The 23,710-nt window shown below is 36.9% G+C and overlaps 1 protein-coding gene across 6 annotated transcripts in view; it reads left to right on the forward strand.

The window, feature by feature from the left end:
• Positions 1 to 23,710, forward strand: part of PAM (peptidylglycine alpha-amidating monooxygenase) — a 359,693-nt gene that overhangs the window by 34,347 nt on the left and 301,636 nt on the right. Inside the window, exon 1 of one of the 6 annotated variants that reach the window (XM_060201210.1) lies at positions 18,193 to 18,217. The exons of the other annotated variants lie outside the window; for them this stretch is intronic. The gene's annotated coding sequence lies outside the window, so the exon portion shown is untranslated. Of the gene's footprint in view, positions 1 to 18,192; positions 18,218 to 23,710 lie in introns of those variants that run through there. 6 annotated transcript variants of the gene reach the window in all.

Genomic DNA, 23,710 nt, shown 5'->3' on the forward strand with positions numbered 1-23,710 from the left:
TTTTGCATGGTGACCATGTGCTTTAATATCTGACACCATGTTTCATGGGATTTACAGGCCTTATTTCTGTTCTGTTGTTTAGACAGGTTATGTGACTTCTCAAAATCTAACAGATTTTTGCTGGTTCCTCCAAACACTGATAAATAATGTGGAGAAATGGTTGGAAAGAGAGAGGAGTTGTTATGTCTTGATGCTACTGTTTCTTTTTCCTTTTCCTTCCCCTTCCCTTCCCCTACCCCTTCCCCTTCCCCTCCCCTTTCCTCCTCCTCCTTTTCCTCTTTCTTCTTTTTTTTTTTTTCTTTTCTTTTCTTTTTTCTTACAAGCTGGGACTTGGTGCATGCATGTGTTCCCACTGCTCCCTAGCCACTTTCTTATTCTCTTAAGGAGCTAGGGTATACACAAGATAATGACATCAGAGCACCAGAGTTGCCCTTGGTACCATTGTGTCATACATAGTACTCTTAGATCTTAACCAGGGTTCGAATCAAGGCCAAGCACGGATAAGTCAGGCACCCTTTTCAGTGAGCTATTCCTCTGGCCTTGTCCTGATAATATCTCTTCCTTTTTATACTACTGTTTTTTTCTCTGCACATTCTTAGTAAAACTCAAAAGGTATTATGGAATTGTGTGTGAAGCAAGTGAGACCAGAGGAAAAGTTGTAAACTGCTGCCTTCCTACAGAGCTAGTGATGCTCAGCTTTTTTTTTTTTTTTTTTTTTTGAGGGGGGTGGGTGGGGAAGATGGGGATCACTCATAGTGTAAACGTGCTTATCAGAGCAACTCTTTACTGCTTTAATTTTGTATATTGATTGCTGGTAGTGTTGTTACTGTCTGTTTTGTATTACTCTTGTAGCTAATTTCCTTGTTTATTAGCGAAGTGATTTTCTTAAATGGCTACCCTTTGACAAGTGAAGAAATCTTAGTTGCTCTGAGAAGGAACAGTGAATTTTGAAAATCATGGTGAAGGTGGAAGGAACATCTATATTCACGTTGCTACTGTGTTGTTGGTATGGGAGAAAATCTGGTGATTGACCTTGAATTTTGATTCAAGTCACAAAAATATGCAGAAATTTGGCTTTTGTCCATAAAGTAAATACTAACAGCTTCCAGTTAAAGCAGAAATTCATTTTCCTTTGTTTTGGGTGTGGAGAGGGGACTCTTTTTTTCAGTCTTACTGCTTGAAGGTTTAGTAAATTTTTACTGAAATATTTTATTAGACTCTCCACTTTGGCAAAAGCATTTTGTTTAAACACACACGCACACACACACACACACACACACACACACACACACACTTTTGGGGGCCCTATAAGGATGAAACCAAGGGCATCATGCATGCAAAACATGTGCTACACCACTGAGTTATATCCTTGACCTGCATTCGTATGTTATTAACCAAGTGTCATCTGGTGTAATTTATAGTTGAAAATTCAGACTTGTGGGTGGGGTAGATAGCATAATGGTTATGCAAAGAGACTCTCATGCCTGAGGCTCCAAAGTCATAGGTTCAGTCCCCCATACCACCATAAGCTAGAGTTGATTAGTGCTCTGGTTAACAGGTCCAAAAAGGATGACAGAGGACCTAGTGGGGGTTATATTGTTATATGGGAATCTGGGGAATGTTATGCATGTACAAACTATTGTGCTTACTGTTGAATGTAAAACATTAATTCCCCAATAAAAAAAAAGAAAAAAAAGGGGGTGTATAGCATGGTTATGAAAACAGATTCTCATGCCTGAGGCTCCAAAGTCCCAGGTTCAACCCCCTGCACCACCATAAACCAGAGCTGATCAGTGCTCTGGTTAAAAAAAAAAAAGTGTTTTGTACCAAAGTAAAAGTCTCTGGGAGTATGGGGAAGGAAGGGTTCAGGTCCTGGAAAATGATGGTGGAGGAGGACCTAGTGGGGGTTGAATTGTTGTGTGGAAAACTGAGAAAGGTTAAACATGTACAAACTATTGTATTTTACTGTTGGCTGTAAACCATTAATTCTCCAATAAAGAAACAAACAAACAAACAAAAAGAAAATTCAGACTTGCAATGCTATGTTCAAAGGAGAAGTCTCTTTAAAACAGTGAAAAAGTATTAAAATATAATGACATCAATAAAAACTCAAATTTGCTGCTCTATTTTGAAGGTATACAGGAGGGACATGGAGCAGTTATACTGACCCTACAAATTTAAGCTTTCTTACTTGCAAGTTTAGATTAGAATTATTGCGAGCTAACAGTTTTTTAAACCCCAGTGACCCTTCATGAGTTCTTCCTCCCAGGGTTGCCCTTGATCCATGTTAGGAACCAAGTTTACAGGAACCAAGTCCATTTGAACACAACAACATGCATGAATTGTTTGGTGGCCAAGAGATAGCTCACTGGGTTAGAGTGTACGTTGCCATGGTGGCCCAAATTAAGGCCCAACAGTTGATGTTAAAAGTCATGGCACCAAGGGAAACTCCAGTACCTTAGTGCTCACAACCTTCCTCTGTCTCTCTGAAGTAAAAAGAAATGCAAAAAAATTCTTCTGGTAGCAGTGAAATTGCACATACATGAAGTCCTAGTGCTTCAAAGAATGTATTTGGCTATAAAGAAGAAAAATTATACTTTTTTCAATAATATGGAGGAAACTTGAAGACATTAAAGTGAAATAAGCCAGAGAAAATACTATAATTTTATACACGGAATTAAAAAAAAAAACAAGCAAATGTGAAAATCACAGAAAACCAAATCAGACATGTGATTACCAAGGGCCTGGAGTGGGGAAGAAAACACTGGAGGAAAATGGACAAAAGGTATAAATTCCCAGCTATAGATAAGTATTAGGGATTTAATATGTGGCATGATATCTGTGGATATTTCTGTATATAATTGTGGCACTATCAAATATGGAGAAAAATTAAGTGAGTAAATCCTAAGAGTTCTCACTACAAGGAGAAATTTTTTTTCCTTATATGGTATGATAAACACTAACTTAACCTTTTGTGATCATCTTTTTTATAACATATTGAAATTGAATGATCATGGCATATCCCTTAAGCATACATAATATGTATGTTATTTCCCAGTGAAAGTAGCAAACGTAGGTTTTAAATATTTTATTTATTTGTTTTTTGCTAGCTACAGACAGAATCTCAGAGGGAAGGGGAGGTAGAGTGTAACCTGCAGCACCATTCCACCACTCATGAAGCATTCCTTCTGCAGGTAGGAGCCAGGGGCTTAAAGCCAGGTCCTTATGCATTGTACTATGTGAACTCTACTGAGTGCACCACCATCTGGCCCCTGAAAATATTTTTTAAACATCAACCCAAGTTGTCGCTATTTAAAAGTTGGTAAAGTATAGCTCCTGTACACACTAGAGTTATTTTGAATAAGGAAAATGTCTAAGTATGTACACATAGAAAAATGACCGTTTGTATTGATGAAATAATTAATGTAGACTCCTCTAAGTAGTGTTCTAGGATAGATGTTAAATCTTTTTCTGTAAGAATATTTAGCAATCATATAAAATCTTTTCAATTTGAAAAATTGAATGAATTAAACTAAATCAGTCCAAGGTTCAAAGTTGATGCCTATAGCAAAACATTACTTTTGGAAGAATCTTATTTCTGTATGCAAGTGTGTGTATAGCACTTTATCGTTAATGTATTTAAAAATATAATATGACATGCATTTGTCATAGTATCTTATTGTATAATGTGCAGAGTGACCAGTTACCTGGTCATTGTTGATAGGATAGTGGCCATAAATTTCATTGCTAAGGTTCAGAATGTTAAGTAGACAGAGCTGTGAATTCTTCATTTCCAACAACTCAAGAGATTGCTTTCTTTTTTTTTTAGTATTTATTTATTCACTTTTGTTGCCCTTGTTGTAGTTATTATTGTTGTTGTTATTGATGTAATTGTTGTTGGAAAGGACAGAGAGAAAAGGAGAGAGGTGGGGGAGACAAAGAGGGAAGAGGGGTAGAGAAACAGACACCTGCAGACCTGCTTCACTGCTTATGAAGCTATTCCCCTGCAGGTGGGGAGCCGGGGCTTGAACCGGGATCCCTATGCCGGTCCTTGTGCTTTGTGTCACGTGAGCTTAACCAGCTGCGCTAACACCCGACTCCCAAGGATGGTGTTTTCTTTACTGCTACCATGTGGCTGAATAGATTTGCAGAAATATATAGTAAACCCAGAATAATTATTTGATTAGTCTCCATAAGTCTATTGAGTGGTAAGAAAGAATGTCCCAAGAATCCCAGAAACATATTGAATCTGTTACCTTTATTGAAAAAAGGGATAATATTAATATAGCGTTAAACTAATTGTCTAATTTATATGTTTATTTTTTTCACAGTAGTTATGGTACTTGATCTAGCCTCAGTGTTCTAAGTTATATGTGTTTTTAAACCTTATTTACAAATTAAATATTGTATACTGAATAGATACCTTTTTGAGGTGAGACTTTTCAAACATTTAGAGTATATGCTCGCCCATTTTACTTTAAAACTATTATATGCAAAATACCTTTGAAGGGTATTTTATTTCCTAGTATGTATTTTCAGCAGGTGGCTAATGGCTTTTGACCTGCTATAGCAGCATACAGAATGGAATGTCAGAATAGTTTCAAAAGCTGTATTTTTATCTTGCATAATGAACACTGTAATTCTTTTTGAAATTGCCTTATATATTTTTTTCCAAGTCGGTATTGATACAGATGTGTCAATGTGGTAGGAGATAAAAGAGAAAATTATAATATTCCACACAGTTTCTAAGAATATTTAAATATATTCAGTGACTGGGGAAATAGCTTTACTGGTAGAGCTTGAGATTTGTAGGCTTGAGGTTCCCAATTGGGCCCCTGCACTGCATATGCAGTAGGGCTCTGCTTTCTGTCTCTTTCTCATGTGAAAGAATTAAAATTAATTCTTAAAAAGAGTTTCTCTATATATTTATTGGCAAATATAAACTATTTAATAAATCGTATCACACCTAATATATGTACACATTAAAAACCATTTAAAGTACATAATATTGGTCTTCTGTCTCTATCTTTGGAGCATTGTTAATGGGAGACAATTCTCACATTATATATAGTCTATCTACTTTTCACTTTAGTAATTTTTGCTTTCTCTTGAAATTTACAGTTTATTTTGTGACCTACTTCAGATAACATTTAAGAACTTTATAAACTAAATACCTCCTCAGTTTTGTGAAAATAGGCTGTAATATATACACTATGCTAGTGACAGATTTCTCATGACTTCAAGATTGGCAATTTTATCTTATTTAAAGATGAACAGATTCAGATCATTGCCAATGTTAGTTTCTAATTCAGTGCATCAGAGTCTTTGCAATTATGTGCCACATAGCTAACACATAGCTAACTCTCTGATTTGAACAGTTAAATTTTTGAAGATGCACCTTGATAAGTACCTTGTGGAGTGGGTGACTGAAAAATGATACTGTAAAGGAATTGTGTTTCAGGGGCTGGGCGGTAGCGCAGCAGGTTTGGCACAAAGTGCATGGACTGGGATAAGGAACCCAGTTCAAGCCCCCGGCTCCCCACCTGCCAGGGGGTCACTTCACAAGCGGTGAAACAGGTGTGTAGGTATCTTTCTCTCTCCCTCTCTGTTTCCCCCTCCTCTCTCGATTTCTCTCTGTCCTATCCAACAACAATAACAATAAATACAATAGCAAGGGCAACAAAAATGAGAAAAATATGGCCTCCAGGAGCAGTGGATTGCCCCAATGAAAGCCCTGGAGGAAAAAAAAAATGTGTTTCCTAGACTAACCATATTAGATAGGGCTGGCTTTTTGCCACCGGTCGGTAAGGTGTGAGAGGAACACTGTTTGTGTGCATTGCAGTTAGGGCATAATTCCCGAGGCTGAGTTTTAATTTTGTTTATTCCTACAGGTTGGTTATCATGATGCAAAATAAATATTTTATTGGATTTTTAAAATGGCTTAAATTTTGTCATCACTGTCCTTTTTCAAATCTTAGGTACTAAAATTTTTATACAACCTTGTCTCTTATTCTTACTTGTGGCTAGAGAGTTAATCATCTTTTACTATTGCTTTGAAGTTAGCTTTTCTTCTTTTTTTCTTAACCCAGCATGGGTTCATGAATAAAACTCACAATTCTGATAGGTATTATTACTCTTGCCTATGGCTCCTGTTAATAAAAATTCAAATCCTTGTTAGTTTGCTAGGATCATATCCATAAAGTGCACAGATGGCATATATATTTTTTCTTTTTTCCTGCAATGAATGCCCCTCAGAAAGGACGTGGCAAGAAAAGCACTGGTGTGGAGTGAAAGGAGAAATTCATTCAGCGTTAAATTTGTTTTACCTTTTCTGCCTATGTTGTAGTTATTCTGTAACTTGCACAGAAAAGTTATTATTTCTCACCTTCCTAGAATCCTTAAAATAAAGATTTCAGTTCCTTATGATTAAATTCCTACCCTTTAATGAAAGCTCATGAATCTGCTGATATGTGGATAAGGCAACAATAATAGCATTGATAGTAACTTAATTGATAAATGTTTCTTTTTGTTTGTTTGTTTCCTGAATGTGACAGAGAAATGGAGAAATAGAGGGCCAAGGAGAGAGTGAGGGGGGTGGGGGTGTGTGTGTGTTTTGGGGGGGTGGGGTAGCCAGACCTGTAAATACTGTGCCATCGCTTGTAAAGCACTGAATGTGCATACTACTGGTTGTACTATGACCTGGTCTTCAGGTTTCAGGTGTGGGTGTTTTAAATGCAGTTAGATATATAGCTATCAGCGGTTATATAAGTAGGTGGATAGTTAAAATAACTTGGAACTGGGAGTCGGGTGGTAGCTAAGCGGGTTAACCGCACATGCCGCGAAGTGCAAGGGCTGGCATAAGGATCCCGGTTCAAGCCCCCCCGCTCCCCACTTGCAGGGGCGTCGCTTCACAGGCGACGAAGCAGGTCTGCAGGTGTCTTTCTCTCCCCCTCTCTGTCTTCCCCTCCTCTTTCTATTTCTCTCTGTTCTAGTCAACGATGAGGACATCAATTACAACAATAAAACAACAAGGGCAACAAAAGGGGATAAATAAATAAACGTTAAAAATTATTTAAAAATAAAAATAACTTGGAACTATTAAAAAAATAAAAATAACTTGGAACTTTGGACTGCTAAATTAAGTCGCCTTGATTAAAAGATTCCCATCAAATAGGATTTGAAACTTTGACAAGTAGAATGTTTTCCACTACTGTTAACATGGGAAATAATTGTACCTGGATTCTGTCAGAATGTGACGTGAATTTAGAAACCAATGAACCTGCAAGAAGTCGAGTAATACTTGTGTGGGACATTTCATACTAGAGTCAGATGTACTAGGCTTAGTTAGACCTTTAACGTACAGTTAGGGGGATACAAATTAGGAACTTACTTAGTAAATTTGCCTGAATATATCACGGTGGTTAGAAGCATATTCTCAAAAGTTAGTAACATACAGTGTTGGTTCTCAGTCTTTTACTATTTGAAGATTGGACACATTGAACAAGTAAATTCTTTCTGAGTCTCAGATTCTTATAAAAACAGAATAGTGATGGTATCTAAATCAGATTATTAGCTATAGGTGCCAAAAATATAAAGTGAATACTGAACAGACACTTCTAAGTAGAAACTTGTTATGCTTTATATATATTGCATATAATGGCATATAATGGAACACATTGCTGTTAGACTGGTAGTTGGTCTCAGAATCCTGCCTCACACAGAATTCTAGGAAGCTCCTAATATTTTGTACAAGTCAACACTTAATGTTTACCATAGTCTTTGTTTACTAATAGTCTTTGTTTCTACTTAATATCTTTTTGCAAATATCAGTGCAGTTACTTGAAACAAGTGAGACTGGAGAGAGTGGTTCATAATCCTACTGTGCAGGAACTGCTTTGCAGAAGTTTGTGTTAAGGGGGTAAATCCCAAATGTCTTTTTTCAGCTTTATCCATTACCTCAAGCCCCAGTCATGCTTTCGTTCATTTTTACCTGACACCACTTTACTGTTTAATGGGTATCTCAGCTTACTGCTTGTTATCCTCTAGCCCCACTGGGCTCCTTCTTGCTCTTTGAACATTCTGTATTCATTTCTGCCTTGAGATGTTTGTTCTCGATCATCTTTCTTCCTGGAAGGTTCTGTCCTTTTATTTATTTATTTATTTATTTATTTATTTATTTATTTTGCATCTTGCTCTTTTTCCTTATTCAAATGTCATTTCTTCTGAGATTGAGGTCTCTCTCTGACAGCTGTGTCTAAATCATCGTAATCTCCAGTCAGTCTCTTATATGGTCATGCTATGATTGATATGTTTTCCTACCTATATAAATTATGATGCTAAATTACATATTATTTTAACTTCTGTCCCAGGATGCAGACTTCCCGAGGCCAGTGGCATTACGTGGCTTGTTCAACACCTGAAACAATGGTTGGCATATAGAAATGGATTCAACCACCTTAATAGCTGTGATTTTTCTATCCTTTCCTTAATTGTATAGGTGACACAATGAGAGACAGAGAGGACTCGTAGCTTGCTTAATATCACGGAGATTAACCTTGATAGAGCTGGGATATTAATCTAATGCTGTGTGCTTAAAAACAAATAAACAAACTTGTGCAACAGAGACCCCCTTTTCAACACTGAAGCTCAGGGGCATTGGTGAGATGGGAAAGGGTAACTGGTGTGTGTTGAGCACTGGTACTTCTTTGGGTTTTGAACCTGCAGCTATTATTTCTACAGCATTCTACAAGGATTCTACAAGCATTCTACAGTTTCTACAAGGCAAATCTTGATCACTTGATACTTTAGTATCCTTGGTATTTCTTCTTTATCCTTTCCCTTTTCAGATTTAGTGCCCAAGTCATGCATGATTAATATTTTACAGGAATGCACTCAACCCTTCATTGCTTAGGAAAAACAGCAAAACTTGGATTTTAAAGGATCTTTCAAAGGAATCCATGGTTTTGAATCCAGATGAAATTGGCCACCTGGCATGGATTCTTTCTCCTCCTCCTCCTCCTCCTTCTTTTTAATATCACTTTGTGACCATTTATTACTTGAAAGTGATTACTGCTATAGTATTCTTTTTGTGAATTTGTATAAATAGCTCAGTTACTAATGACTGTACTTGGCCATTTGAATTGAATAGTTCTACCTTTGTGTCATATATATATATATATATATATATATATTCCCCCATTAATATATATATACATGAATATATATATGTATATATATATTACAATATATATCTTTGAAATGTAAAAATGTGTTTCAGCTTTTTCTTTTGGAGGGGAAAGAGAGAACAACAACAACAACAAACAGAACAATTGATTAAAGTGGGATAATCTACTACATAGTAATCAGACCCGGCAGACTATAGAGGGAAAAATTATTTGGTGTTTTTTTTTTTTCAAGGCAATTGGTATGTTTTCACTGCATTTGACCTTTTAAAAACTATTGACATCACTTGAGAGCTGCTGGTAAACCTGCCTTAATCAGTTAAGCAGAAGAATCTTGGTATTGTGGAACTGACTGGTTGATTAATTTAAATCCAAACACACACAGTCCTGCCTGGATGCCCTTTGCAATGTGCACAAAGAGATTCCATTCAGGAGCATTATAACCCACATCCTGCTGTCAGACTCTTTCAGCTCTGTTGGTCTTCATAGGCTGTAGACATCACATTTAACCCTTCTATGCTTCCTTTTATTTCCTGAAAATAATACCTATGCTTGGATTCACACCAGTGTTCCACATTTTTTTCTTGAAATTCTTTATTTTTATCCTAGGGAAAAGATATTTTTAAAGTTCCACTAATTGAGAGACCAAAATAGGAAATAGACTTTTTTTTTTTTTTTTTAGAAAAAATATATTAGAACTTAATCCAGTTTTCCCTCTGGAAAATATAATTAAAATTAGAATTATGGAATGTTGTAACTTTTTTTTTTGCTATTAGAAGAATCCATCATTTGTAATTCCTTTGACTTTTAGATTAAAAATCTTAGAATTTATCATTTACATTTAGTTTGGGGAAAAACATGAAAGTTGTTGAACTCTTGGATGACTTCAGAGATCATGTAAAGATATACTCTTGAATCTTTAAGTGAAAGCAAAATTAAAATTCTTTATGGAGAATAGATGTGAAACTTCACCTGTGACAACAACAGTCTTATAAATAACTATTTCTCCAATAAAGTAAGCTATAAAAATTCCTTAGGGATGAAAATTTGAATAATATTGAGTTAGACTATATAGTTCAGCGTTAAGACACAGAACTTGCATGACAAAGCACCAGATTTGGTCTCCAGCACTGAGTTGAGGTGTTAATCTATCTCTTTCATAAAAATGAATGAAGAAATAAATAACATCGTTTAAAAAGGTGAGTAATATCAATCTGTTACTGTTGGTATCTTCTAATTCTGCTTTGAAAAACCCCTTCTGTTTCATTTGGTTTAAATCCCCCCCCCTGCTTAACACTGCATTCTATTTACATAACCACTGTATTCTGTTTACATAACCACTGCCGTCTATTTACATAAATCACTTTTACATTTACATAAAGCACCACCTTCCCTCCAGGGCATTGGTGGTTTAGTGGTAGAATTCTTACCTGCTCCACCCCCTCTCCTTGTCACACCCTGATCCTCTCCTTGTCACACCCTGATTTTCACCAGTCACTTTTCTCTCCACCCTCTCTGCGTCACATCCTGTTCATACCCTACTTGGGAAGTATATATAAAGACAACATTGTTCGTTTTAGTTAGTTGTTAGTTTAGTCTAGCTTGGTATAGATTGCGCTGCGTCCTGCATGAATAAAGAGATACTGCGTACAGCTCAACCATGAGTCCCTGGTCGTCTGTCTCCCGTCAGTGAAGCTCAGCCCAACATGTTACATGGATATGAGAATAATCATTCTGCTGGACTTGTCTGCAGACGGCTGGTATTTGTGCAGGGAAAACGAAAGCATCGCTATTACAGAATGAAACAGCACATACACGTTATATTGAAGACCACCATCTTATGGTAAACATGCCTTCAACCCCTCAACTACAAAAACAAAAGTTTCCATTCAATTATTGAACCCCGTAAGAGTTCTTACTTGGCCAATTTCTGCTTTCTTACCACTCAGCTACAATTTTATTGGAGAATACGGATGAAGCCTTTTGAAAGAGTGATACAATCTGATTCTTTGTAACTCTTTCACTGTTATTAACTATAATAATTACTGTTTATTGAAGGATGGTGATATGCCAGTATTTTATAGTTTATCTGTAGCTTCTTGTTTTTTTTTTTAAATTTATTTATTATTTATTCCCTTTTGTTGCCCTTATTGTTTTATTGTTGTAGTTATTATTGTTGTTGTTCTTGTTGGATAGGACAGAGAGAAATGGAGAGAGGAGGGTGAAGACAGAGAGAGGGAGAGAAAGATAGACACCTGCAGACCTGCTTCACCCCTTGTGAAGCAACTGTCCTGCAGGTGGGGAGCTGGGCCTTGAACCGGGATCCTTACGCCGGTCCTTGTGCTTTGCACCACCTGCACTTAACCCACTGTGCTACTGCCCTACTCTCTATCTGTAACTTCTTAAACACAGTATGGGGTATGGAGTAGGACTGGTTTTTTTTGTTTGTTTGTTTGTTTTACTGTTGTTATTGATGTCATTGTTGGATAGGACAGAGAGAAATGGAGAAAGGAGGGGAAGACAGGGGGAGAGAAAGATAGTCACCGGCAGACCAGCTTCATCACTTGTTCAGCGACTCCCCTGCAGGTGGGGAGCTGGGGCCTCAAACTGGGATTCTTACATGGTCCCTGTGCGCACCAGGTGCGCTTAACCCACTGTGCTACCCCCCACTCCCCTGTTATTCTTTTGAAAAACTAGAAACTGATGTTTAGAAAAGTCAGGGACTTTTCTAGATTAACTGAATGACTGGTCTGAGGAAGTAGGTAGTATGCAGTAGAAGCACCTTCTCTAGGATAGTGAGTAGATACAAGAAAGAGAAATGAGTAACAAAGAATGTTTTTCCTAGGCCTCATATGCTGCCTTGAGATAGTAAATTAACATGAGTGCTGATGTCATAGGTCCTTGTTTAGGATGAGAAATTAAGGCTATTTTGTTATTAATTCTTCAGAAAGAGTGGATTTCTCTGTGAGGGAATGTGAGCCTACTTCCTTTCTGGAGGTTATGAGAAGCAGTAGATTCCCAGGTGATGAGTTTATTGGTGGATTGTGACACAGAGGAATTTCAGTGTTTTTTTTTGGACTTCTGCTTTCACTGCTTAAGTAGAAATGGTAAAGCTTTACCTAATTCTGTTACACTAGGTTATTTCAAAGGTTAAGCGATTTTATTTTAAACACTTTGAATAAAATAAAATATTATTCATTTTATTGATTTATTTTTCATTATATTAATAGAACTATAATATTAAGTAAATGCTAAAATCCAAGGCATGGTGATAACTATATAGCTACAAGAGATGCAGACTATGTCTCTACCTTTGGGAAAATTAAAAACTGTAATGAGATAAGATACACTATGACTAGGCAATAATGTGTGTGTGTTTGAGTATGTATTGCCTGGGATTCAACCTAGGGCCTCATACATGTGAAACATGCATGCTACATGCTACAACTAAGGCATATCTATGACCCTAGAATGTCTTAAGAGTACTTACTGAAGAAGAGAATATTCTCCAGGTTTTGAGGAGGAACTCATTCATGATGGGAAACCTGAATCTTGAAGGACTTGGCATATAAGAAAGACAGTAGGATGTGTGTGTTAGGTGGTGGGATTGAGATGGTAGTACTGTATTCTAGGAGGAGGTTATAGCAAGGACTTAGAACTCAGAACATACTAATGTTTTGAACATATTAGGATGCCAGATTTTTGACTTTTTTCTTGTTTTTTGGTTGTCAGAAAGCAACTTTATTTCTTTTCAGTGTTGACGAATATTTTCCCCAAATATACAATCTAAAGTTAGCACTCCACTTGAAACATGCAGTTTCATTCTCAAAGCTCCATAAATTCTCTAACCAAATATTGATTACTTAGGCCTAGACAGACACCTTCCCCTCCTACTCCAACTTCACTTTCCTCACTCACTCTAGCTATTCAACTAACAATACAAAAGAAAGTAAAATTTACTCTTCCATCTTATAATCTCTTCTGACAGGGCATCAGTGTAATTGTCAACCCTTGCCTGTCTTTAAAAGCACTGTGTACAGTTGACCAAAAGATATACTGGCAAAACATATGTATCAAAGAGAGGACAGTTGTCCCTATTACAACTTGATTAGTAGTAGCTCAAACAACTAAATGCAAAATGAAAAAACAAACAAACAAACAAAAACCCTTACGGTTAACTTAGACCCCACTAAAATCCGAAGTCTATTCCTCTTTTTAAAAAATGTATCTATTTATTATATTTGATAAAACAGAGAGAAATTGAGAGGGGAAGGTAAAGAGGGAGAGTGACAGAGACACACCTGTAGTATTGCTTCAACACTCATGAAGCTTTGCCCCTGAAAGTGGGGATCAGGGACTTACCCTGAGTCTTTTTTTTTTTTTTTTAACCTGAGTCTTTGTGCATGGTAATACATACACTTAACCAGATGTGCCACCACCCAGCCCTGATCTATTTCCTGTCTAACTCAAGGCCAAACTCTGTAAATGTAATACCTGTTTGGATACAACAAATGATATTGATGGCTTTAACAACTGGGAGAAAATCTATGCTCATCAGACAAAGGGGACTACAGAAACTTGGTAAAGGCAAGAGGCTGGCTCACTTTAGAATGGCCATTTTGGCCAATATCAAGCCACATCTTCATCTTGGATCTTAGACAAGGAGCCCTTGGATTTCCCTGTAGATACTGTGAGCCTAGAAGTCTAACAGATCACTTTATTACTTGTAGCTCTAGAGGAGGTCAAGCTGCCAAATATGGGCTGATACTGAAGCTGTGAAATCTGCACTTGACTCAGTGGTCCACAAGGGGAGCTTTTCAGGACTTTCCAGCTTTGCATTCACTGTTCAAGGAAATATTTTGTGAAGAGACATTAAGAACAGAGCGATGCGTTGAATATTTAAAGAGGGAGAGACAAGTCAGAGGACCTGAGATCAGAGTACATTGAAATGATTGGAAGAAATAAGCTAGAGTAGAAGCTTTGGGATTAGAATTAGGAGGAGAAGATGAGTGAAATTTGGCTGCTACCTGGATTGAAGAGTGATGGCCAATATAAAATTCTTTTGTGACTGAAAATTCTTATGATACTTCTACATTAAATTGATATGAACTTTTTAAATGAACAAACCCTAATGTGGGGCTATACTGTAGCACAGCGAATTAAATGCACTTGGCACAAATCTGCTCGAGGATTGGGGTTTGAGTCCTGGCTCCCCACCTGCAGGGGGGTCGCTTCACAAGCCGAAAAGCAGGTCTGCAGGTGTCTTTCTCTCCCACTCTCTGTCTTCCCCTTCTCTCTCAATTTCTCTCTGTCCTATTCAACAACAACAACAACAGCAAGGGCAAAAATAACAACAACAAGGGCAAAAAAATGGGAAAAACGGCCTAGAGTGGATTCGTACTGCAGGCACTGAGCCCTAGCAGTAACACTGGAGGCAGGAAAAAAAAACAAGAAACCCTAATGCTAATAATAAAAATCTCACAAATCACTTCCTTTTTTTCATTTCTTATAATAACCCTAATTCAACTTAGGAAAAGTGGTCTATCAAGATCAGATAAGCCAAGAAAGTTGCTCAACTGGGCCAGGAGGAAGTTCAACATAAATTATGAGGCCAAACTACTTTAGGGTTAAAGGAATTTTATTTTATCATAAAAAAATTGACTTAATATTTGAGACATGATAATTGTAATAGATTAAGGAATATTTTAACAATCCTAGTCAAACAGCCCATAGAAGTGACACTTCTTTTTTTTTTTTTTAATTTATAATTTAATAATGATCAACAAGGCTGTGGGATAAGAAGGGTACAATTCCATACAATTCCCGCCACCAGAGTTCTGTATCCCATTGCTTCCATTGGAAGCTTTCCTATTTATCCCTCTGGGAGTATGGACCAAAGATCTTTATGGGGTGCAGAAGGTGGGAGGTCTGGCTTCTGTAATTGCTCTCTGCTTGATATGGGCATTGGTAGGTCAATTCATACACCCAGCCTGTTTCTGTCTTTCCCTAGTGGGGTAGAGTTTTGGGGAGGTGGGGTTCCAGGACACATTGGTAAGGTCATTTGCCCAGGGAAGTCAGGTTGTCATCATGGTAGCTGAAAAGCATTAAGATATAAAGCAGAGCAAATTGTTTAATAATCAGGAACCTAAAAATAAGAATATAGCAGATGAGATTTGGGATCTTCATGTTGAAAGAATCTAGAAAGTTGACTTTTTAAGGTATATTCCAAGGGGCCCATGACTACTAATTTTTGTGTGAACCTGACAGCTAACATGCAGGTGGGCTAAAAGTGTTGTTTGGGAAGATGCAGGTGGCATTAAAGTGTTGTCTGGGAGGACAGTGCCAGATTTGCACTTCTACCATCATTTACTTCTGTCTTGGCATTGGCTAACTTAAATATACCTTGACTGAAGAACAAATCAAATGAAATACTTTGTTAAACTTCAGGCTTCAATTTAAGGATTAAGGTGATTATTGGGACTGAGATGATATTTATAATATTTTGAAAATCAGGGGGTGACTTCTTGGGATATATGCAGTGACGTGTGTGTGTGTGTGTGTGTGTGTGTGTGTGTGTGTGTGTGTGAGAGAGAGAGAGAGAGAGACACACACACACATATATAAACACACACACAGGATATTGTTCCTCTAACTTATACTATCTTTCAGTTTGAGAACCTAATAGTGACTAGTATATTATAATACAATCCACTGCAGTTGTTACTGACTATCTCTGAGACCAAGTAAACCAGAACTTCAACTTCGAAACACATTTAGATGGATTGTCAATGTTTGAATACAATCGTATCAATAAATCATATCCACAGTTATTAGGAATTAAGACATTTAAAAGCATATAATTAAAAGATTGTAGGACAGGAGCTGAGGAGATAGGATAGTGCATAACACAAAAAGATTTCCATGCCTGAGGTTCTGAGGTCCTTGGTTCAATGCTCTGCACCACCATAAGTCAGAGCTTAGTACTATACTGCTTAAAATTAAAAAGAAAAAAATTGTTCAGCGGAGAAGCAATTACAGAAACCAGACCTTCCACTTTCTGAACCCCATAATGACCCTGGGTCCATACTCCCAGACGGTTAAAGAATAGGAAAGCTATCAGGGGAGGGAATGGGATACATAATTCTGGTGGTGGGAATTGTGTGGAGTTGTACGCCTCTTATCCTATGGTTTTGTCAGTTGTTTCCTTTTTATAAATAAAAATTAAATAAAAGACAATTGTAGGGCACTGTCAGTCTGTAACTGAAGCCGTCAGTGATAGCCACTCATAGCAATTAAATGTCTAGCTTCTAAGCATTTTTCAGCACATGCTCAGATAAATACCTTTATTTTAGAATTTGAATCTTATATACCCACATATATACATACAATTTTCAGTTATTTCATAGTGATTCTCTCATATGGATGATTTCTACTTACATGACAAAATTTTGCAAACTCAAACTCAGTATCTTAGGAACAAGTAAAAGGAATCTTATGTTTTGCTGAGAAACTTTACCACTTTTCCTTATGGAAAACTGATGCATTGTGTTTTATTTGAGATCTGAATTTACCGTTCTTTTAGAATTCCCCCTAATCTTGACAGTAGTAAAAAGTTCAACTTGTCAATTAAGTTACAGTTCTTTACATTATATTCCAGATTGAAAATTCATGCTGCTATATTGCATTTTACTATTTTTGTATGAAGTATTATTACTATACATTTATGTGCAGCTTACTCACATGGGAAATATTAAAAGACAGCCCTAGCTTCATCTAAATTGAAATAGAGATAATAATAGTTTCTTTGAAATAGCTTATATCTAACTCTACAATACAGAATGACAACCATCATATTTTGTTATGAATATCCTACAGAGTACCTGACAAGTTACTTGCTTATTTTTACAAATTACAGTAGTTGCACTAGAAAAATTAAGAGTATGGTTTTGTTTAAAAAACATGTCAATCCAATATTCACGGAGAGGAAAACAATGGTTTTCATAACAGATGATAAATTATATACTTATTAAAGTGTTGCATCTGATCAAATAAGCAAGATCTATCATTATAGACTCAGTTTGATGTTGAAACATTGTTATTTTAAGCAATTACTCCAAACGTGGTATTTTTAAGAGTGGTTGTATTCCTGTGAAAGTAGTAGCAGATGCAGGGGAGGACAAATAGTTCAAAGGAAGGTTTGAATTATGTGTAGTTTTTCTCTTGTGAGAAGTAGCAGGAATTTTGCCGGTGATGGAAGAGTCTTAATCAAGATGACTGTATGACAGTGAAATGGCAGATTTCTTTTGACTTTATCTGGGTGTCATAATTAGGTATTTTGCTGGAGGTGTTTTCTGTGTAAATGATGCATTGGCAGGGTTTTCCTGGAGCTCAGAGATAAATGGAATGGGCAGCTGCTGCCTCCTGGAGAAGTAAATAGGGAGTCAGTTTTCATTGTTATCAGTATGCTGACCTCCGAAGGCACAGATGTGAGCTTTCTTTTCAAATGGAACCAAGTATTCACCCTCAAGGAAAAGGATGTTTGCAATGCAGTACTATTAATGTTCGTTAAGTCAGAAGACGTTGTATGAATACTTAAATGATTGCTACCTGGGAGCGTTATTTATTGACCTGTGACTTTGTCAGAGCTTCAGCTGTGAGAAGAATATTGCTAATGGAATCATGTAATGACATTTGTCATTAAAAAGTCACATCACAACGAACTGACTCAGAATTCGTTGAGTCCCCTTGCTCTGTGTCACACTCTCTGCCTCTTTGACAACCTTCATTTCCTACTTAGCAAGCCTAAGCCTGGTAGCCTGAGCCCCAGGAAGTTGTTAAAGCAATTAAAGGCTTCTGTCTCCCAGCACATTGCTTGGTTACCATAGTATCCTCTGCCTCCAAGTGTCTTCTGATGATGTCAGTATGCATACAGGGGTTGTTCAGAGCATCTACGTGGGGATGATTCACCTAGCAATAAAGCCCCTCTTCAGTTGCTCGGTTTCTAGTGTGATTTCAGATATCCCTAGCAATGAAAGGTGAGTACCTTATTTTGCATGTCAAAGAATGACTGTATCTTCTATTATTCTGTTTCAGTATGATTGGTTTCTTGCTTTCTAAAATATAAATAGTATTTGAGAACATTTTTTAGTTAACTGGGGCAGATTTAGTTTCTTGAAGAGTGTGTGTGTGCATTTTAAAAAATAATTGTGAATTCATAATATTATGCCTGCTGCTGTTCCTGGTAAGCAACAGTAACAAAACACAGTAGGGGTTTTTACTGCAAACTATTTGAAATATATAAATTCCATGAAATATTTTGACAGGTGTTACAAGGAAAATGGTACTAATTTTGTGTGAACTGTGTGTTTTTTATTGATACTTTATACATTCTGTCCAATGTAAACAGTAACATTGGAAATATCTCAGACTCTATGGAGAATCTTAAAACTTACCTTACAGAACAAAGAATTTAGTTGTAGGGAGACTTACAAAGTTTAATCAAATAGAAAACCGTAATTTCATACTTTTATTTTATTATTATTTTTTACTTTTTTGATGTCATTTTATTTACTTCCAGGGTTATTTTTAATTTTTTTTATTTACTCATTTCATATTTTTAATATGCCAGTGAAATTAGTGCTTCATAAAAGTTTTCCTCTTAATATATACCTAGCTTTTTAAAAGGATAAACAGGGTATTCAGTTTTATGACAAGAATATAGTAGAAAGTCAGTACTCAAATAGAAGTACGCTAAAGATTATCTCCCTTTTCCCCTGAAAAGTCACTTTTCTGCTTCAATTTTTCTACTGTAGGGTACTTCATCAATAAATAGTGAAGGATGAGGTACCAGGACAGATTTCTTTCTATAAGACAACATTTCTGAGAGTTCTGACTAAGTGATAGGCATGAATTTATTTCCTCTTCTTGGTTCCCAAAGGACTATTTCAGAATATTATATGAAGAACATAACTGTGTTTAAATGGAGATGGTTGGAAAAGGCACTTTCAAGTTAATTAATAATTATCTTTGCAAAAGAAAAGGAGAGAGAGTGAATGGGGCATGGAACTCTCTCATTTCTTTATGTAACTGAACCTTTATTCTGTGTAGGAGGTAAACAGATGGCACTTTTTTTTTTTTTTGGATGGGGGGCATCTGTAGATGTTCTGGATTTTTTTTTCTAAATGGTTGAAATTGACATTTTGTTTCTTATTTGTGGGGGTGTGCTGGAGTATACTCACTGTCTTCTTTTACTTTGTTTTTGTGATAATTATGTTAGCAAACTGCTGATTTTCATTCACCTTTCTATAAAAAAAAATCTGTAAGAAATACAGCTGTGAGAGTAAAGTGTTAAAAATCTTACATTTAGTTAAATGTCATAATTTAGTTAAATGTCTTAAATGTCATAATTGTGAATTTCTACCTTGAAAACATGCTGAAATTGTTTGAATACTTGATACTGTTTGAAAATTTGCTAGTGAATTGTTATAAAAAATGTGTCTGCAAAGTGGAAGTTATGATGTCACTTAGTTTTAAGTATGATAGGCTAAATATTAAAGGAAACCAAGCAATACAAACTGTTTTCACACTTTTTTTTAAATTTAATTTTATTTATTTATTCCCTTTTGTTGCCCTTGTTGTTTTATTGTTGTAATTATTGTTGTTGTCGTTGTTGGATAGGACAGAGAGAAATGGAGAGAGGAGGGGAAGACAGAGAGGAGGAGAGAAAGATAGACACCTGCAGACCTGCTTCACCGCCTGTGAAACGACTCCCCTGCAGGTGGGGAGCCAGGGTTCGAACCGGGATCCTTATGCCGGTCCTTGTGCTTTGTGCCACCTGCGCTTAACCTGCTGCGCTACAGCCGGACTCCCTGTTTTCACACTTTTTAAAGGTCTTCTATAGAAATACATTTGTTCATAATGTTTGTCTTGGAAAGACTTTTATATTCTGTGCTACATTATATCACTATTTTGCTCTTTGCTGTATTAATGCTTTGAGCAATATAATTTAATCTGTTGAGTAGCTGACTCTCTGTAATGAAAGAAATGTCTTTGAGATTTTTAAAAATATTTTATTTATTTATTTATTCCCTTCTGTTGCCCTTGTTTTATTGTTGTCCTTGTCGGATAGGACAGAGAGAAATGAAGAGAGGAGGGAGAAGATGGGGGGGAGAGAAAGATCTACACCTGCAGACCTGCTTCACCGCTTGTGAAGCGACTCCCTTGCAGGTGGGGAGCCAGGGCTCGAACTGGGATCCTTAAATTGGCCCCTGAGGCTTTGCGCCACCTGTGCTTAACCCGCTGCACTACAGCCCAACTCCCGTCTTTGAGATTTTGAATCTTTAAGATAGTCGTGAAAATATTCTCCCGCTGACCTAACCGAAACAAGTGACAGTTTATAGAAGAGTACACTGTAAGAATAAATAGTTTTCTTCACCCTTGACTCAGAAAGTGGTTCCATGAAGTTTTAGGCAGGATGATTTTAAATTTGGCTGGAAGAGTTTACATTTTATTTTTATACCTTAGTAAGAATGTTCTAAGTTTTATAGACACTTAAACTTGTTCTTACTCAAATACGGAAATGCAAAGGTCTGTGGACTTTAATCATCATGACATGAAGACAAAAGGTCAGGAAACCGGAGTCAGGCGGTAGCGCAGCTGGTTAAGTGCAAGTGGCGGCAAAGCGCAATGACCGGCATAAGGATCCTGGTTCGAGCCCCCGGCTCCTCACTTGCAGGGGAGTCGCTTCATAGGCTTTCTTCTTCGTCTAGCGTTTGCCCTTCTTCCGTAGCCAGTTAATGGCTTTGAAAGTGACTGGGATCCATGTGGATTCAGTCGGCTAGGAAGGATCGATCATCAGTTTCCCCAATGAATGGGTACTCACCGGATGCACCACAGGAAGGTCGATCCAATGCATCCCTTCATAGGCTTTGAAGAAGGTCTGCAGGTGTCTTTCTCTCCCCCCTCTGTCTTCCCCTCCTCTCTCCATTTCTCTCTGTTCCTATCCAACAACAACATCAATCATAACAACATCAATCATAACCACAACAATAAAACAACAAGGGCAACAAAAGGGAATAAATAATAAATTAAAAAAATTTTTTAAAAGAATTTGTTATAAAAAAAAAGGTCAGAAAATGCATCAGTTAGAATTAGTAGAAAGGCAGGTTAAATCAAACTAGCATTCAAAAGAACTAGAGGAAGACCTTTACATACACAGACATGGAGCCTATATTTTTTGGTCCAGTCAGAATCAAGGAGCTCAAGTTATGAGGGGTTTTTGCCCAGTTTTCTCTGTGCTATGAACCTTTGTGGCTAAATTTGCACAGAAAATTTTTCAATTTTTTTCTTGTCCAATTCCATTATCAGCTTATTGAGGAAATAAATTTAGAGGATGTCTGTTGTCACAGGTTTATTTCCACATTTCCTCAAAATAGGTATCTGTACATTTCATACTCAGTCAGACCATCATCTTACCTCACTGTAGTAATTTTCATTTTCATGGTAACATATTCCTTAACTGGAGTGGAGCAGTTTTTTTCTGGTCAGTTTTTAGACTTTTCTGCTACAAAGGAAATGATTAAAATAGTTTAATATCGATAGCTAGGAAGATGCATTGATTTCTTTTGTTGCTGGAACAAAATTGCTGCAGACTTGGTGGCTTAACAGATACAAATTTATTGTAGTAGCTATTTGTTAGTAGTCTGACACAACCCTCAATAGGCTAAAACATCAAGCTGTCAGTAGGTTGCATTCCACTCTGGAGGCTCCAAGGGAGAATTAATTACCTTGTCTTTTCTAGGTTTTTTTTTTAACCAGAGTACTGCTCAACTCTGGTTTATGGCGGTGTGGGGGATTGAACCTGGGACTTAGAGCCTCAGGCATGAAAGTCTCTTTGCATAACCATTATGCTATACCCCCACCCTGTCTTTTCTAGTTTTTAAGGGTGGCCCACATTTTTTGGCTCATGGCCACCACCATCCTTCATCTTCACAGTTACTATGCGCAGACTAAATTCTCACACACAGATTATCTGTCTGGTTCTCCAAGGCTGGAAAATTTTCTCCATTTTATAAGATACTTCTTTGACTCGGCCCACTATGATAATCAGGATGATCTCCCCGTTTTAAAATCCATAATCTTAATTTTAAACACACCTGTAGAATTCTTTTGTTTGTGTAAAGTAGCATAGTCACAGGTTCTAGGGATTAGGGCATTGACTAACTCTGGGGCCATTACTGTGTCACTATGGAAGTGTCCTGCTTATTTATTGTTTTTTTTAAAGTAATTTGTTATTTATTGGCTAGAAACAGAAAAATTGAGAGGGAATGGGGAGATGGAGAGAGAGTGAGAAGAGAGAGAGCAATTACTGCAGTACTGCTTCACTACTCATGAAGCTTTCCCTTTGTAAGTGAGGACCAGGGGTTTGAACCCAGGTTTTTGTGCATTGTAACATGTACATTTAACCAGGTGCTCCACTGCCCAGCCTCTATATATATTTTTTATTTTTGTATAACTGAAATAAATATAAACTGCTTTCCTGATTTATCAACAAATTCACAGTCTGGATGCTTATACTGACAACTATAAATTAAACTGGTAACAGCCTATAGAGATTTTGAAGTTTTGACCTAAGTTCGCTGATGCAGTCATCCCCAAGGATATTAGAAATCCTCAAGATAATTAATATGTGAGAATCAGATTAGAAAAAAAAAATGTTTCACCTTCTCAGACATCCAAAACGCTGAGGTACAGATGTGATCTTTAGAAAGTGACACTATTCTCACTCTAATATTTTCCCACCACATGAAGTTAATTAAAGAAAGCTGAGTTGGGACTTTGAAAATTGCATTAGGTGACTCCTATGTGAATGAGCTTGTGTTTCTTTAGAAGCTGAATGGTAATGGCAGGGCCACTGGAGACCTAAATGTGAGACCTAGTAACCCTGCATTTTAAATAACATTGTCATTCATTGATCTGGCATTCAAGCCTGTGAGTCAGAAGACCTAGAAGATTCTGGCAGGTTTATCCTGCGCATTTTGTGTGGCATAGATACATTATGTTGTCATAATTAATAATTGCAGACTTGAGGCTAACAGCTTCAAAACCAGTTTCTTTTATCATTCATATCCTGTGTTTATGAAACATTTGAGGAAATTCATAGCTCAACCACTAAGCATAAGATATACATTTTTTCATCTAATAATACTTTTAAACTTGTTTTTCTTAAACACTAAGTAGTAAAAGATAGAGAAAAGTTAAGCGCACGGACTGTTATAAGGATCCTGGTTCTAGCCCCCGTCTCCCCACTTGCAAGGGAGTTGCTTCACAGGCGGTGAAGCAAGTCTGCAGGTGTCTATCTTTCTCTCCCCCTTCTTCTCCTCCTCTCTCCATTTCTCTCTCTGTCCTTAATGATGACATCAAGAACAACAATAATTACAACAACAATAAAAAACAACAAGGGCAACGAAAGGGGAAAATGAATAAATATTTTTAGAAGTTTTTTTTTTAAAAAAGAGAAGAAAACTATG

Source organism: Erinaceus europaeus, chromosome 11 (assembly GCF_950295315.1).
Source record: "Erinaceus europaeus chromosome 11, mEriEur2.1, whole genome shotgun sequence".
NCBI lineage: Eukaryota > Metazoa > Chordata > Mammalia > Eulipotyphla > Erinaceidae > Erinaceus > Erinaceus europaeus.